This window comes from Prionailurus viverrinus, chromosome A2, assembly GCF_022837055.1.
Source record: "Prionailurus viverrinus isolate Anna chromosome A2, UM_Priviv_1.0, whole genome shotgun sequence".
Taxonomy (NCBI): Eukaryota; Metazoa; Chordata; class Mammalia; order Carnivora; family Felidae; genus Prionailurus; species Prionailurus viverrinus.
The window spans coordinates 101,769,622-101,787,866 of NC_062562.1; the positions used below are offsets into that span (position 1 = coordinate 101,769,622).

An 18,245-nucleotide genomic window follows, 5' to 3' on the forward strand; every position below is an offset into this window, starting at 1 on the left:
GACTGGTGGTCACTACCCCAGCTCCTCTGGGGGTGGATTAAGGACCTTTGGTTTAAGCTGGATCTTCTAACTACTCTGTTTACCTGTAATCAGTCAAGTTTAGCAGGAGCTAATTTATTGGATTTAGGTTTCAGGGCCCCTTCCTTACACCAGCCGCTTCCAAGGATTTGGGAGGGTCTCTGGTTCTGTGTTCACATGGCCATATTATTTTGCAAAATTTTCAAAAATTCTTCAGAATTTGAGGATATTTAAACCACACGGTTAAAACTGCTGTCTCTACCCCGACCCTCCTTCCATCACCTTGCTCACCTGCTGCATTGCTTTGGCATGATCACAGGCATTGTTGCAATCTGGCTAGAGGGAAGTTGAACTGGGAATAAATAGGTAACTTTAACTTCAGCTTGAAAGATGGTTTGGAATGTTTCTTTTTTTTTTATTTTTTTTTCAACGTTTATTTATTTTTGGGACAGAGAGAGACAGAGCATGAACGGGGGAGGGGCAGAGAGAGAGGGAGACACAGAATCAGAAACAGGCTCCAGGCTCTGAGCCATCAGCCCAGAGCCTGACACGGGGCTCGAACTCACGGACCGCGAGATCGTGACCTGGCTGAAGTCAGATGCTTAACCGACTGTGCCACCCAGGCGCCCCTGGAATGTTTCAATCAGACAACTGAGAAATCACAGATTCCTAATTTAGACAAATATGAAGAGTTACTTTATTTTTTACCTTAACCTTTATTTATTAAAGAACTGAGAACATTCAGATAATAGAACATAAAATTAAAGCAATAAAAGTGAATGATGAAATAGAAATTATTCTGATGGCAAAAAGTATATTATACCCCCCCAAAAAAATCAGATTCTCCCCAAAGCAGTAATTCAAAAAGAGCTAACTTTTGAACAGAAGTAGCAAGTAGGCTCGATGAATTGTCTGAAAATGCAGTTAATGAAGAAGAATGAATCCTATGAATCCCTTGGGGAAAGAGCTGTGTTGCTTGGCTGACTTGACCACAAAATACAAACACAGAAAAAGATAACATAAAACTTGATAATATGTGTCTATAATGAGCTTTATAAAAGTTCACCAATGTCTTCAATTCAAAGAGTATTTAGGAGTACTCCCCACATAAGAAACTTTGAAAGTTTGCAGTTTATATATGAAAAGAAATTGTATGGAAGTTTCTCCAAACTTGACAATGGTCCTAAAAATTTACCTGACAGGAGTTGTGAAGTTAGAAGCTTTCTTAAACATATATTTGTAAACAAGAAGATTTCTATACCCAAAGTAGAAGAAACCCCAAATTCTTCCTTTTATCGTGTGGAACGTTATATCACAAAATTGGTATTTGCCAAAATGTGCAGAGTCAGAAGTTTAAGGAAGGAAGTGTTAGAAAAGTGTGCCAGATGATTGATTAATAAAAAAGAGGATAGTATTCCTCTGGATTTTGTGAAGTTTGTGGTATTTTCAGTTGTTTACAATTTAACTTTTGGTCATTTTTCTTATTCTGCGTGTGTTACCATTTGTATCTAATTTTGTGTTCCTAACTTTGTATTCTTCATCTTTAAAAGGGCTCTAAAACTGTAAGCTTCAGACCCCACACCACCTGTCTGTAGTTGATAGTTTGTAATGTGAAAAAATATCATGCAGCACACGTATTCCCAAATGCCTAGCATGAGACGTAGAAGCTCCCTCCCCCACCCCCCATTTCTCAGCTCAGAAGAAAACCTGTAAGAAGGGTTTAACTTTTCCTGTGTATTTTCTTCAGATGTTTAGATCTGTTTTGTCCAATAAAGTAGACACTAGGCACACGTGGCTATGGAGCCCTTTAAGTGTGACTAAGGTACTGAAGTTTTAACTTAATTTAAATTCCATTTAATTTCATTAAAATTTAATTTAATGAATTTAAATTGAAATGTGAAACCACTACCCAATTCACTGATTAAAAATACTGCTAAATATGTTTAGAACAACTTGGGTATGTTAATTTACTTCAGCCATGAATTTTGTGAAATCTGTATGACACTGGTGTGCACCTTTATGTGTGTGCACGTGCACGTGCACGTGTGTGCACATGTGTGATGCGTATACACTTTTTTCCACAAAGGATAATACTCTGCATACACTATTCTACATCTTAGTTTTTTAACTTAATTATATGTTTTGCTCACTAACTTACAGATATCTCATTTATTAGCTGCATAATATTCTTTTCTATTTGTATGATCTTTTTTTCCCACATAGATGCTGGAGTGATTTTTTAAATAATTTTTCTAAGTTTACTTATTTATTTTGAGAGAGACAGAGAAGAGAGCTCGAGCAGGGGATGGTAAGAGAGAGAGAAGGAGAGAGGAATCCCAAGCAGGCTCTGTACAGAGCCCGATGTGGGGCTGGAACTCACAAAACTATGAGATCCTCACTTGAGCCAAACTCAAGAGTCAGATGCTTAAGCGACTGAGCCACCCAGGTGGCCCTGGAGTGATTTTTTTTTTTAATCTAAGTGAGATCATGTCACTCCTGTGTTTAAAACCCTTCCATGGCTTCAGATCACTCTCAAAATAAAATCCCAAGTCTTTAGTATGTCTCTAAGGCCTGACCTGCTGTGTCCTCTCTCTGTTCTTCTGCTAAGTTCAGGGTAGCATGTGCATCTGTTAATGTGTAGATGGGGATTAAACACAGGTACTTGAGTCTTTTTTTAAAAAACTCTGTCAGGAATGTCACCAGTAAAACAAAGTCTCTTTATTAATCAAATGTAAAGTCTTACTTAGTTCCTCACTTATCTGACCACCACCAGCTCCTCTTAAAGCAAAGAAATCCGGTGTTTTCCTCCCCAATAGCACTCACTGGAGGAAAAATAAACCTTGTTAACCAGAGTAAAAAATGTTGCAGGCACTCTGTAATCAAGAGCACATTTGAGGGAGGAAATGGTGTTATGGCAGATAGTTGAAGTACACTGTGTCTTAAGAACTTGGTGCTTCTTTATTGCTAGATTAAATTTCAGAATTGAGAGTCTAAATTTTCCTTTTCACATCTGGTGACACTTTTTTTAATCAGTGTGCAAAAGGAGAAAAATCTGTCTGCCTTCTCTCCATGCCTCTAACTGCCGTCCAGCCTATGCCAGACTTAAGGAAAAGCCTTTTACGTTGGCAAGCAAACTCCAAAATGGTTTCCAAGCCTATTAAAAGTAAAGGAAGAGTTTTGCAGAAAAACTTTAGGAAAAAAAATTTTTTTATTGGAGCGGTACAAAATAAGAAGCAACTTTTAAAATTAAACAATGAAAAATAAAAATGTGTTGGCTCACAGTGCGTGTAATGTTGCTGTTCTGGTGCCACCAGAGTAAGGCAGACTCCTGTGACCTATTAAAACTTAAAATTTAGGAATGTAGAATTTTGGAGGATTTATGATTATTGACAGCTAAAGGGATTATGGTGCAAGGTACGGTGATAGTTAGAAACACATGGACTGGAGCACATTTATCACTGAATGAATGTGCTGGATGAACAAATGAATAAACAAGGGAACCATGTTGCTTTCAGTAAGTAGCGTGTGTTAAGAGCATCGTGGGCTGGGAGCAGGGGACTGAAGAAATCAGGAATGAGTGAAGCAGAGAGAAAAGAATATGAAGTGATTGCAGAGAAGCAGTGAGCTCTAAACTGAGGGTGGTATGAAATAGGATGCCAAGGGGTGAAGACAATGATTGAAAAATGAAAAGATAGCCATTTATGTGTGAGTCTGGGCAAGTGGCCACTTCATTTTGAAGTTACTAGAACTTTTCAGACTCTGGTTTTAATGAAATCAGGAGTGAGGGCATGTGGAGGACTGACCGAAAACAAGCTCGTCAAGGTGTTCAGAGAAGTTGAGAATTAAAATGTAAGTAGGTCTGGTTGGAATGTGTTTAACACTGTTCATGAAGAAAGTGACAGAAAATCCAGCTGATCCTGGCTTAGCTGAAAAGGGGCATTCATTGTCTCTCATCAAACAGCCCATGGCTTGGGCTGACTTGAGGCTTGTCCTGATGCATGTTCTGACAATGGTCCTCGTTGTGGAGGGCTGATACTCCTCTGGCGGATGGATGGCTGTAGCTGTTACATAGTTCTTTGGTGTATGTGCTAGTCCCTATTGCGTCCCACACTATGGGAGTGTCTTGATCAACAAATTTTTAATTTTAATGTTGAATTATACATTTCCATATAGTGTTGAATTTTAACCTTTTGGTTAAGCATTTTGTGGGTCCTGTGCAAGTAATCCTTGCCAACCGAAGATGGAGAAAATATTCCCTTATTTATCTTAACTAAAGAAGACCCAGCTGTTGGACCAATGACATTTAGAGTTCTAGTCTGCTCAGAATTCCTTGTAGGTTTCTGGGTGATGCTGTGTAGTGCAAGTTGGGGACCACTGGCTTACATGCTGCTGAAAGTCTACCCAGGATTGCTGGGTACTGCCACATCGCGGGGTACCTGCTCACCCCAGAAGAAATGATGAGTTTGACTGAACACCTGCATATTGACAGGTTTTGTGGCAAAGTAATATGCATTAAAAGTTTTTGTTTTAAATGAGTAAAACTTTGCCTTTCTTTGAGAGAGGAGTTATTACTTGTATTAAGAGAGAATGATAAGAATGTATTAGTGGTTAGTTAAAAAAAAGGAAGTTAGGAAGAAAGGGAAGTAGAAAGGGAGGGAGGAAGGTAGGAAGGAAGGTAGATAGGAAGGTAAGTAGGAAGGAAGGAAGGGAAGTGGGAAGGAAGGTGGGAAGGTAGGAAGGTAGGAAAGAAGGTAGGAAGGAAGGTAGGAAGGAAGGTAGGAAGGATGGTAGGAAGGAAGGTAGGAAGGAAGGTAGGAAGGAAGGTAGGAAGGAAGGAAGGAAGGAAGGAAGGTAGGAAGGAAGGTAGGAAGGAAGGTAGGAAGGAAGGTAGGAAGGAAGGTAGGAAGGAAGGTAGGAAGGATGGTAGGAAGGATGGTAGGAAGGAAGGTAGGAAGGATGGTAGGAAGGAAGGTAGGAAGGAAGGTAGGAAGGTAGGAAGGAAGGTAGGAAGGAAGGTAGGAAGGAAGGTAGGAAGGAAGGTAGGAAGGATGGTAGGAAGGATGGTAGGAAGGATGGTAGGAAGGATGGTAGGAAGGAAGGTAGGAAGGAAGGTAGGAAGGAAGGTAGGAAGGAAGGTAGGAAGGAAGGTAGGAAGGAAGGTAGGAAGGAAGGTAGGAAGGAAGGAAGGAAGGTAGGAAGGAAGGTAGGAAGGAAGGTAGGAAGGATGGTAGGAAGGATGGTAGGAAGGAAGGTAGGAAGGATGGTAGGAAGGATGGTAGGAAGGAAGGTAGGAAGGAAGGTAGGAAGGAAGGTAGGAAGGAAGGTAGGAAGGATGGTAGGAAGGAAGGTAGGAAGGAAGGTAGGAAGGAAGGTAGGAAGGATGGTAGGAAGGAAGGTAGGAAGGAAGGAAGGCAAGAAGGTAGGAAGGAAACTCCAGAGAGGTGTCTCTTCATAAGCAATGATCAATTATATTGGGTAGTCAAGGTGTCTTCTTAGATTCTGAGATTTTGAAACTCCTTAACTTCAGGACTCTTGATCCTTTATTTTTGACATTGTTGCACACTATGAGGTATCCAAGATGTGAGAAAATAAAATTATTCCAGATGGTGCCTCTTTTTCATTTTTTAGAATGTTTCCATTTAATCCTCTCCCACAAAAGAAAAATTCCCCTTGGAATTGCTTCTGTTATTATTTGTATTCGTTTTTAACCTTGACAACCATGTGGACATAGTACAGGTGGTTTTGTAGGAGAGCGATCTATAAAGTTCTTTGTGCTGTGCTGCAGAAGGGGAAATACTTCAATCACCACAGCAAAGCTGCTTTAAAGTAATTGAACATGTTTTGCAGCCAGATGTAAATGAAGTAACTTTTTTTGAAGATGGGTTAATTTACAGATATCTGATCATTATACTTTTGGGTAGACAGAAAGGCAGAGTAACACTGATTACGTGTCGGGGTCTGGCTAGGTTCCCAGCTCCACCACTTGCTAGCTGTGTGGCCTTGGCAAGCCCTTTCGCCTCTCTGAAATGAACATGATAGGAGTCCCCACCTTGTAGGGGCGTTCTGCGGATTGAAAAGAGAATGCGGAGAATGCAGATAGCTCCAGGCTATCCGTGCCTGCTACACAGTACGTTCTCCTTGAATCCTAGTTATGTTGTTGATTCTGCTGCTGCCATCATCCCAGGAGGTGCAGCAGGGTCTTGGTGGTGTTTGATCTTACCTCCTTTTGGTCCATCCAGAGTGAAGGCTTTGGGGTTGTGAGGCACTCTTAGAAATTAACATGCGGGGTGCCTGGGTGGCTTCATTGGTTAAGCATCGACTTTGGCTCAGGTCATGATCTCACCGCTCTTGAGTTGGAGCCTGACATGGGGCTCTTTGCTGACAGCTCAGAGCCTGGAGCCCTCTTCGGATTCTGTGTCTCCCTCTCTCTGCCCCTCCCCTGCTCATGCTCTGTCTCTGAAAAATAAAGAAACATTAAAATTTTTTTTTAAAAATTAACATGCAAAAATTGAGGGAAGGGGCTGGAGTGTGATTTATTTAAAATTGTTTTAAAAATGTGTTTGCTTATGTGGGTTTTTTGTTTGTTTTTGTTATGTTATTTTGAGAACCAGAAACTTCTTTGCTTCCTGTCTCTCATATCATAGCCTATCCCAGTGGTTTTGAACCCCTCAGCTGTGGGGTTGACTTTACAACTGTTATTTCTCTGTTTTATGCAGAATTTTTATAGTGACTATCTCAAAAGACAAAAGTGGAAGAGAAGTATTTATGGGTCTCTTGCTCTTTTTTTTTTTACCTTGTAATATTCTTTTGTTTAAAAAAATTTTTTTTTTACATTAATTTTATTTTTGAGAGACAGAGACGGAGCACAAGCGGGGCAGGGGCAGAGAGAGAGAGAGGGAGACACAGAAACAAGCAGGCTCCAGGCTCTGAGCGGTCAGCACAGAGCCCGATGCGGGGCTCGAACTCAAGAATGGTGAGATCATGATCTAGGCTGAAGTTGGATGCTTAACCAACTAAGCCACCCAGGTGCCTTACCTTGGAATATTCTTATAAGATAATAAAGCTTTACAGTTATAAAGTAGAATACAACATACATCCATGTCCCCGCCACTAGGTTCAGGAACAGCATTATGGATGGATACCACAGAAGCTGCTTGTATACACCTTCAACCCCTAGAGAGGTAGCCACTCATCCACATGCCATTTTCTTATACCGCATACTATGTATAATTCCAAACTGTATATAGTATTGTTTTCCTAATTTTAAAAGTTTATATAAGTGCTGTCATTTTTGTTGCCTTCTGCTGCAATTTGCTTTCTTTACATAGTGTTGTGTTTGTCAAATTCCTCTATGTTGATGGTAACTCTCAGTCATTTAAGCTGTTGTAAGGTATTTCTGTGCATGAAGATAGCATAGTTTATTTATCCCTTCTCGTGGCAGTAGACATTTACACACTCTGTCTCTTACAGACCATGTTGCCATCAGTGTTTCTATACATGTTTTACTTCACAGATCTATGTAGCTTAGGTTTTGTTTTGTTTGTTTTTCTACAGGGAGTGAATTCTTTTTAGTCTGGTCACATTTTGTGGGCCTCATTATTTTCTTCATCAAAATAAGTCTGAACTACATCTTTTCTGTCTTTTCTAGCTCAAAATTACACTTTTTATATGGGTTATTTAAACTGGATAGTTTGAATCATTGGATTTTAATTAGTATAATTTCCCAGTCCCATTAGTGTGTCTCTGCAGTATTTTCTGTAGGATATAAATTTTACTGATGGAAGGGAAAGTTCCATTTTTAACATTCTTGAGGACAAAATATATGCAGTATTAGAAATTATCATTAAGCATGATGACACAAGACACTCAATTTTTCTGCCCAGTTTTGTTTCTTTCCTGGAATCCAGAGTAATTACAAAAGCTAATAATTTAGAGTAAACATGACTCTACACATATGTAAAATATGTTGTCTACACGTAGATCAGTCCCTGTACTTGATTCCTCCAGAGTTCGAGTCACATTGAATATTTTGTTTCCTCTTTAAACTTGAATGAGAATTCATATGGCCAAATCATTCTACTATTCCCTTGGCCTTTTTCTCTCTTCTTCTTACATAAATGAAAACCTAGTGTAAGGTGACGAATAGGCAAAGTCCTATAACAAAGAAAAGGGTACTAGAGAATCTGAAGCAATGAGAGATTAAACCTGACTCAAGGGTGTGGAAAGGATTCTTGGGAGAAGGGGAATTTCAGCTGGGCCCTAAAGAATGAAGACCTTGTAGGTCTGTGACAAGCAGGAGAAGTGGGGACCCTCCAGATAGCCCATCTGCCAGCTGACTACCAATATCTGAGAGACTATTCGCACTACTACAGAGAACAGAAGTGCTCAGCTCTTTCCAAATTTCAGGCCCACAGATTTGTGAGGTCTGATAAAAATTGTCCTTGTTTTAAGAGCTAAGTTTGGAGTAGTTTGTTATGTACCAATACTTCACAGGAATACCTGCAAAAACCGAGGAGGGGAATACTTTCTTTTTTGCTTTTGTTTGGTTTGTTTTGATGCTTGCTGAAGACAGTATTTAGTCATCCAAAACCTCTTCCCAAAATATACTACTGAATGTAATTTAGAACTTCTAGCAGGAAGACAGGGTTTGGAGAAAATTCCAGGCAGAGGAAATGGCATGGACAAAGATAGCAAAATAGGAAAGGACAGGATATATGGAAGGCAGACAGTAATTAGTTGTGACTGGGAGTAGGGTGTCTCTTGGTTAGTAGTGAATGACTAGACTGGAAAGGAAGATTAAGGACATAGTATGAAGGGCCTTGAGCGTGAGGTTGAAGAGACTATGACATAGAGCCACTGAAGGCTTCTGGGAAAGTAACGTTATACTAGTGGAACTTTTCTTTGGGAAACTTTTCAGATACTTATGGGACAGACTCAGGTGTGGAGAAATTAAGGGATCAGGGTGGAAGCCGTTGAAAGATGTCATAGGAGTCGGATCTGTCATGGCTGGAGCCAGAATGAATACTAGAATACAGGTGGGAAGCATTGTGAACAGAGCTACCACTGACCCGCTCAGTGCATTCTGGGAATTAAAAAGATGCCCTGTCTTTAAGACATTTTACTTCCATCTGTTAGAAAATTGTTGTAATATATTTACTTAATTACAATAAGACACTTGACTGCCATCTACTGGAAAATTAAACCTATGCATCTATAATGTGAACACTCCTCCCTGTAGATGTGGCACTCTTGTGCAGTACACAACCTATACTACCATATCTGCAACCATAATCATGTGGGTATGAGTGATAGGACGTGGTAACTGGTCACATTAGTTATCAGAGGGAAAAGGAAGAAATTTCAAGTCTGAATGGTAGGGAAATTGGTAGTAACATTAGTATAACTGGAACTTATTCTTGGGGAATAGGTTCATAAAACAATTATTCTAAACATGGAAGATTCCACAAGTTCTTCATTTTGTTCATTGATCCCAGTATTTTGCATTTGCACAGAATTCTGTCTTTTCTTCTGGAGTCTCAGCTTTCCACCCTTTGTGACATCTGAGAATGCTTACCAATCACCTCGCTCTTTTGGGTTCCGTTCACCCCCTCTCTCCCCTGTATCTTTTCCTTCTTTCCTGATCATTGCTTCTCAGTCTCCTTTGCAGGCCCTTTTTTCCCTCAGATTTTCATTCTTACTGCCTTTGCATACAGTGGATGCACAATAAATGTTTGTTGAATTACATTGCCTTTGAAAGATTAGTTTCAGGTTTACTGAGAGACTGACTCTTTGGTGCTAGGGACTAAGGGTGTGCCAGAATTCAGAAAGTAGGAACATACACTAAATACAGTTCCTTGTTTTAGGATCTGTTTTCTACACAATGCGTCACTCTTTGTTGGGGAATTCCGGTACTGTTGACTATTCATCATTGTTCAGTAGTGGCAACACCGGGAGAACAAATTCTTAATATTGGCTGTGTCATATGGGCATGTATAATTCAGAAAATACTTTCAAACCAAATAATGAAGCTTCCCTGTCTTCTAATTTGGGAAGGATGAAAACTTACCTTTCTTTTTTCTTTTTTTTTTTTTTAAATCTCGACTTTTGTACAAGTAGATTAGTGATGAGTTAATAAGCAAGATCACATTTAAATATTTTCATTTGAGGTTGCTTATTAACATTCTTAACCCTACCACCTGCACCTGCCCCCCAACCCATTCACCTAGGTTACTTTTGCTTTCATTTTTCATGGGGCTTGTATGTCAAGGGAGATCCAAGAACTTTGCTCTTCTGACACAGCTTTGCAAACATGTGTTGTGTGTCTGCTTTGTGCAAAGTGCTGTGGGAGGCTTCACTGAAGATACAAAGGTTTCAGATTGCTTCTGCCCTTCAGGAGAGACTGGCTTAATGGGAGAAGTAGACACATATGTAACTGCTCCAGGGCAGGCGATGACAAGGGTCATAATATAGTGCAGACAGAGCCAGGACCCCCTGTGTAAACATCACTCTAAGACTGAGCCACATACGTGACTTGCCATATTTCTTTTCTGAATTGTACACGTTTAACTCGTAACTTACCTGAGTTGGATTAGAATGTGTTTCCTTGAAAGATTCTGAAGTCAGAAACATACTCTGAAAATTAAGATTTAACAGAATTTAACTAAAAATACATTGAATAACATCGACTTGATTCTTAGAAATTTTATTTGATTAAGTTGCTTTTAAGTTGGTACTATCCAAAGAAATTAGAGAAAACTAGAGTGATATTAAATAAGCAAGGATATAAAACCGGTCTTATGTTTATGTGAGCCCAGTATTTAGGAAATAAATACCCTGAAATTCCCTAGCCAAATTATATTTTAAAATATGTTTTGAGTATAGGCAAAAGAAAATTACAAACAGCACAGTAGGAAAAAATGTAACTCTCATAAATACAGTGAGGTAGAATGTAAAATACTTGAATGGGTTATTGCTGTTTAGTTAAGGTGCCTTACAGTTAAGTAAAACCAATGACAGTTTTACAATTACTGGAGAACCAAAGCCATGTGAATTTAAAAATGTTAAATGTACTTAAGGTTTGAAATTTAAACAAAAAGTTACTTTTGCTTTTTAAAAAGAGTCCTTTCTTCTACATTAACTCAATCCCGCAGAAAAGAATGAGTGAAAATGAACCAAGTATACATATTAAATGAAATACAAGCCGCTGAAGAATCATTTTAACTTTTGTTTAAAGCTAGTCACAAAACGGAGCGTACGATTTGTGTCCTAAGTAAACAGTGCAGCTTTACTGGCAACGTGATGGCTTGCAACTTTTATTTAAATTCGTTCTTCTGACGATGAAAAATGTAGCTTCATGGAGGCATATCCCCTAGTTTTCCTTGGCATCTTCCTTAAAAACCTAAAATCGGAAACGAACAGTATGCCCACCAGTTTTATAGGTGATAGTAAATTGGGAAGTATCTCAAATAGTGAAATAAGAGAAGTACCTCAAAGATGCTTAAAAAGATTTGAAAGTATCACAGGAAACAGTAAGATAATACATCTAAGGGCAAGTAATCTGAAAGAGATATTCAATGGGAGAAAATGCTTAGTAATGCTGAAAGGGAGCCAACGTGCTATCAGACAGCAAAGCAGGTATAAGGTTGCAATGGGATATGGCAGGCACAAAGACCTGTTGCCACTTGGGGAGCCATCTTGCAAACTCATTACAGTAAAAAGAAAGGAAGCAGAAATCTCTTACAAACTGACAGTGTCAAGAACACATTTGTCCTATATTAACCTCCAAACTTCCAGAAACAGTAGCCACTGATGTTGTGAGTCATTTGGAAAACAGAAATTACAGTGTTTGGAATAGGGAAGAATTGACCTCAAAAAAAAAAAAAAGGTTTTAAAAATAAAAGGTCTTACCTTTTGTTTAAGTAATAAAACAATATGAAGTTACATGATGGATATAAGCAACTTGTTGAAAGACAAAATTGTTGAGATTAAATTGAGACCATAGAAGCTGGGATTAGCGTGAACACTTTTATAGGCAATTCTCAACATCTAGGCCAATTGTGTAGATTACAAAAGAGCATCATAGGGCAGTGATGGGAGCTGGGTCTCTTGAAGTAAGTTTGGAGTTCATGAAGAACTTCACTAAGTAACAGTGCCAGAATGGTTTAGAAACAGCATGTTCTAGCAATGAGGTAGTATTTCTACTGTTGTCTATACTGGTCAGATTACTCTGCCTAATTGTTTACAATCTTTGGTTCAGTGTTTATAGTCTAGGACCATTTAGATGTCTTTGCCAGGGTACCCTGCCCTTTCTCTTAGCACCTTTTTTGATCTTGGCTTCTAGAATTTCTTTGACTGGCTTAACTTCTTACCTCTGCAATTGGCCCTCTGCTTTCAGAGCACTTCCTTCCCTGTATACACCTGCTATTTTGTCTCCACACTGATATTTGTCTCCACCTGTCACTGTTTGCTAGTGCTGACCCATCTTTGCTGTAATTCTTATTATCACTACTTTTCTTAAGGACACGTCAAATCAGATGTTTCATTGGCTTCTTAAATTTAAATACTCAATTTATTGAGGCTCTGTTCTCAGTCTTCCCATTCCCAATCTAACCAATCCACAGCCTTCCACCTATGCTGGTGAGGACAGCATCTCACTGATCAAAAGGCTGAACTCCTAACCGTCACTATATCCTATCTTTCACCACTTTGCCTTTTATGTCCCTTCTTTTCTGTCCCTTTCTTCTGGTAGCCAAATTCTTAATCTGGTCTTGAGATCTTTCTCTCAAAATATTCCTTCTGTTTCTTGCAACAGTGCTTGATTATGATGATGATGATATTTAATAAAGCAATACCATTGTCTCAAACTACTAGTGACTTACGAAACTTCTAACTTAGATTAAAATGGTTTTGATATTTTCTTTTTTAAGCTCAAAAACAGAAATTAGATACATTAAGCAAATTTAATAATATTTTTAGCTTAATATTAAAGCCCTAAAAGTTACTTTTTAAAATAAAAAATTGTTTAGGTCAATGAATTGTTATCTTTTATTGAACTATCAGTCATTTCTTGAGTTCCATCTCTATGCCAGGGGTAGAGCCAGGCCTGCACCAAGTATTAGGTAGTCTCTGGCCTTGAAAGTTTACGTTCTGGTTATGGGCAATAATTTTGGCTGAGCAACCGAGAAATCTTTCATACATTCAATAAATATTCCCTGAGCTTCCGGCTCTACACTAGGCACTGTGCCAGGGAGTGGGGATACACTACGGTAAGCAAGACACGTAAGATCATTGGCCACATGACTTTCAATCAGCCAGGGAGAGCGATCATTAAACAGTTAATAAAGTGGCAGGTCCAGAGGTGTTGTTTACTTAGGGGCACTTACCCTAGTAGATGAGCAAGCAGGAACTGTAGGAGGAGGGAAGATGGGGCTGACCTTGGTGTTGTGTACTGAGAGCCCAGTGTGCTTGTAGAACTGAAAGAAGGTTGATAGGAATTTACTGTAGATTCAGTTGGGGAATGGTGACTTGAACTATTCAAGACAGGAGGGAGGAGGGCTGGTAGCTGGAGGGAGACCTGGGGTTCTTACAGGCTCATTTAATAGGCATAGATATCTATCTCAAGTTTTAGAAATAAAATATGGTCCTAGCCAAAATCTTGGAAGTAATTCTCTTGCCCCGATTTAGTGTCTTTGGGATATTTTTCTGAACACTTATTAAATTTGTAGCCAAGAAAGTATTGTGTGTGTGTGTGTGTGTATACACATAAAAGTATTATATATAAATGGTAGAACAGTTCTTCTCAGTCACAACTCATTTTTGTAGTGAAATAATAGTTTTAATCAGAATTGCCCTTCTGGTCATTTGTTTGGCACAGGCTCTTTTGTTAGGATCCAAACATGGCACTTAGAACTGAACTGTAGCAATTTTCTCATCTTAATAAAATTGTGATTGTGCCATGGCATCAGATTATTCTAGAGCAACCTTGCCAAGAAGCAGCAAAATTTACTTGTCTTTTTTTTTTCTTCCCGGGTATATATGTAGTTAAACTCAATTTTTAAAAATATATTTTACTACAAGTTCTTGCTTATTGCAGGCAAACCCAGTGACCTATTATTTGTTACTTGTATCTGCAGGCCAACAATTTATATTAGGAAGTAAAACTTTTACTGAATAGCATTAAAGTTCATCTGATGAATAAACTGATACTGCCTCAGGTTTCAAACGTTGTTGTGAGTAAAATAAGTCCTCATGCAGTTTAGAAGTAGTACAGCAGCTGCAGACCCAGAAGAACGCGTGCTGTTACTCACATAATAAAGGAACCCCCAAAGCCTTATAATTTATAGATTCATAACCACTTCTCGTTGAATTTATTCTTCTAAATGGTGCAGGTGCTACTTTGGTGTAAAAACATACAACCCTCTTTAGACAATCTAGAAGAACTCCAAGGTGCTTAATTTTTCTTTCCCCCCTTCCTTCCATTGTGAGCTGGTTAGCGTTAAGGATAAACTCGGCACTCCTTTAAAGCTCAAAGGTGCGATTGTTTAAAAACTTACCTAAAACTCCTTTTAATCATTTAAATATATATGTAATTTCCTACAGATGTGTAATGGATCATTTATTTAAGATTTGGACAGTTCATTTGAAGCCCTATTGTTCACTTATTAGAAAATATTATGATCTTGCCATGTTCTGTACGGGTCTAGATGTTGCTGGTATGTTGATGAGGGCCACAGAAGTCCCTGCCCTCATGGAAACTCAGAGTCTGGTGCAGTTTATATTTTGGTGGATTTTGTAAGCGCTCTTGCCTATTCGGCTTTCATGGAACCTCTTGTCTGATGAAATCTAGGCGGCTCTTTCAAGTTCTGTCTTTTAAAGTCTGCTCCCTTTAAAATGATGGCATGAGTGTATTGCTTCAGAGATGGCGGTGACTATTTATCGTGAAAAGCGAGCATTCCAAGAAATTAAGCTGGTAACCAAAAGTAGGATTAAATAGTGTGCATTGTTAAGCACGTTTATTTTAGATTTCAACTTCAGGGTATTAGTAGCTGGCATTATTTCATTAATAAAGCAGCATTTTCACCAAGTTTTGTAAGAGGATAAACAATTTTCCAGGAGATCATCAGGGGCTAATATGAATTCTACAGTAAAGTACTCTGCTCCAGATCATAATAACAATTACCCCCCCCCCCCCAATAATAACAGTTTATACTTCGGTGCCAAGTACTATTTTAAGAGCTTTACATAAATTGACTAGTCTAATCCTCAAATAATGCTTTGAGGTAGATACTATTATTATACCTCTGTATTACATACATGGAGCTCAGAGTAAGTAACTTGCCTAAGGTTACAAAGCTAGCAGGAGGCAAGGCTGAGATGAGATCCCAGGCAGTCTGGTTCTCCGCCTCTGTGCTCTACACTTCTCAGACTTAAATATATGCTTTCTCATTACCCTTCTTGCTTTTTTGTGTCCTAGTAATTTGCTTTCTCTCAGATAGGTAAATATTGACTGTGTAACATACACACCTTACTCTGAAAGTGAACCTACTGGCTTTTTAATTAGGGTTTTTTTCCATGTTCATAACTCTCTTATCTTACAAAGGCTTTTTTCAAATTCTAAGTCCAGCAGGTAGTAATTTGGAAGTTCATTTGTTTTGGTTCTTTATGGTTTTGCTTGCTTATTTGTTATTTAATGTGTTTTTTTTTATACCTAGTACCCTGGCAGATTTATCACATTTTAAAATGAAAATTTAGTCAAATTCATTGCACACAAAATTTTATTTCTCTGTGCCTCTGGAGAGCAGTGGAGATAGAAAAGCAGTCCTTGTTTTCCCATAAAGAGGAGCACAGTTTTGCTGACCTCATGTTCAGCCCACTGCAATATTTTGGGTTACTTTTCATCCCTTTGGGTTTCCTGCTGGAGCAAGTATTTCTGCTGTTGTGACTCTACACCGTATTGAACGCGCCTGTGTTGTTTGGCTCCTGGCCTCCTCTCCTGCCTAGTGTTTCCGCTCCTCCTCCCAGGTCAGCTGATGGCAGCTTCTGTGACAGGGCCTGTGCCCTCCTCCCAGTCTTGAGGATTTGCTGCCTTCAGTGCATCTGCTTGACTTTGCTGTGTTGTTAACTAATTACACTCCTTGAGACCAAGGTTGTGTGTGTGTGTGTGTGTGTGTGTGTGTGTGTGTGTGTTTCTTGTTGGTTACACTGCTCAATCCTGAGGCTTAAGATCCTGCCAGATATATACTAGGGGTTTGATATTTGCTGAATGAAGACACATCTATATTATAACACTCACTTTATTGTATTTAATAGTTGGTACATGAATTTGTCCTTCCCCTTCTTCTCTCACTCATGTTTGCATTTTCCCTGCTGTCTATAATGCATTAGGTAGGTCGGTAAATATTTACTGAATTAGTGAATGAGCGAGTAAATAATACTCGTCCATCTCTGTGGCACTAGATAGGGATGATTAAAGGGAGGAGAGATAATGGATAGAAATGAAAGGGCCAGTGAATTAGAAATTTTAGAACTCTGAATTTAGAAAAGAGCAGAAGCACCAAGACCAGATGTCCCCTTTTGTTCATCTGTCCAGAAATTTAGCTTTTGCATGTCTGCAGTTTGCACAAATACTCATTTGTCTTTGAGGGTAACATGGTAAGGGAGTAGTTCTAGAGATAGGACCCTCAGTGAAAACTGCATAAATCTTCTTCTGTCAATTAGGGAGACTTCAATGGCGTTAACTTACGCAAAAAAAAAAAAATCTCAAAAAAAAAAAAATAAGGTGTCTGCTTATTAAGATATAGTGAACTTTATCATATTTTAAGTTCTAAATTGAATCATCAAAACAAGAACCTCAGAAATAATATACAAGTTTATTCCGTACTGTGGGAGGCCAGAGGACTCGAAGATACTTACTCTCTTCTCTTCACATGCCTCAGAAAACCTGTCTCACTCACCGGCCGGTTTTCCCTACAAATCACATGATGTCTTCACTCATCAAATGCTTGCAGAGTGTGTACTCTGTACCCAGGTAGTTGTCTTGGTGGCCTGCTGACCTTGGGCAATCAAATTTATTTTGGACCATTCTTTTTTGTTTCCATAAAGAATGGAGGGAGGTGGAGAGGGACAGAGGGAAACACATATATATGGAAGAAGCAGCATGTCCTAAGACAGAGTTCTGACAGCACAGCATGTTCTAGAAATGGTACAGCATGGTCATGGTGGTCAGAACACAGGGTCCAGGAGAAAAGAGGAAAGAAGTCGCCACAGGCCTTGGGGAAACAGAGCTACATGGATGAAAGTGGGTATTGAGAGCTGTTGGGGACTTGAAACCCATCAGCACAGTAAACATACTTTCCCCTGGTCTCCTGCCCACCGCCTTTTCAACCAGCGTTCCTCTTACTGTGCTGGTTGACTCTGGTACAGATTTTCGATTTCTACCCTTAGCTCAGAGCTCAGGAGGACTCTCTTCTCTTTAAAAAAAAAATTTTTTTTCTTAAAATCTATTCATTTTTGAGAGACAGAGAGGATGAGCGGGGGAGGGACAAAGAGAGAAAGGGAGACACAGAATCGGGAGCCAGCTCCAAGCTCTGAGCTGTCAGCACAGAGCCCAACACAGGGCTCCAATCCATGAACCGTGAGATCATGACCTGAGCCAAAGGCAAGCACTTAACTGACTGAGCCACCTGGGCGCCCCTCTTCTCTTTTTTAAAAAAAGTTTTTCCAACCTGTTTCTAATGAGCTGCATTTTTTAATTACCATAGTGAGTATTCTAAACTGCAGCAACTTTTCTCAGGAACCTCAGCTCTCATGACCCCTCCCCCCCCTTTTAAAATAATGACTAATTGCCCTTGTCATTTTTCTGAGGAAATGGGTAGGATCTGGCATGTGCTGCCTCAGTCTGCCTCCCCTCCACATCCAGACTTTCCTTTGCCTCCCGCCATCCTTACAGTCTTTCTGCCTCAGAGGGAAGTATGTGTTCACTTTTTTCAGCACTGACTCCTCCTCCAGTGCTCTTGAGCTTGCTTTGGGCTGTGGGACCTTCCTGTGTTGATCATCTGTGCTCTTATTTCTTCCTTATTACAGGCTCTTTCCTTTTAGCTCCTTAACCTTCTCAGATCTCTCCTAGCCTTGAAACTGCATTCTTTGACTTTTCTTTTTTTCTCAAGAAGTCCTGTGTTTCTTCTTACTTAAGCAAGGAAGGTGGTCTGAGGATTTAGAAAGATTACCTG

The 18,245-nt window shown here is 39.3% G+C and overlaps 1 protein-coding gene and 1 long non-coding RNA gene across 2 annotated transcripts in view; one reads left to right on the plus strand and one right to left on the minus strand.

Annotated features, from left to right (window-relative positions):
- UMAD1 (UBAP1-MVB12-associated (UMA) domain containing 1) overlaps nucleotides 1–18,245 on the plus strand; it is a 221,145-nt gene that overhangs the window by 96,819 nt on the left and 106,081 nt on the right. The gene's annotated exons all lie outside the window — the stretch shown is intronic.
- LOC125157007 (uncharacterized) overlaps nucleotides 6,420–18,245 on the minus strand; it is a 113,257-nt gene continuing 101,431 nt past the window's right edge. The window contains exons 4-5 of the long non-coding RNA XR_007148854.1: nucleotides 10,597–10,650; nucleotides 6,420–6,474 (exon numbers count right to left, since the gene is read on the minus strand). This is a non-coding gene — a long non-coding RNA (uncharacterized LOC125157007). The remainder of the gene's footprint in view (nucleotides 6,475–10,596; nucleotides 10,651–18,245) is intronic.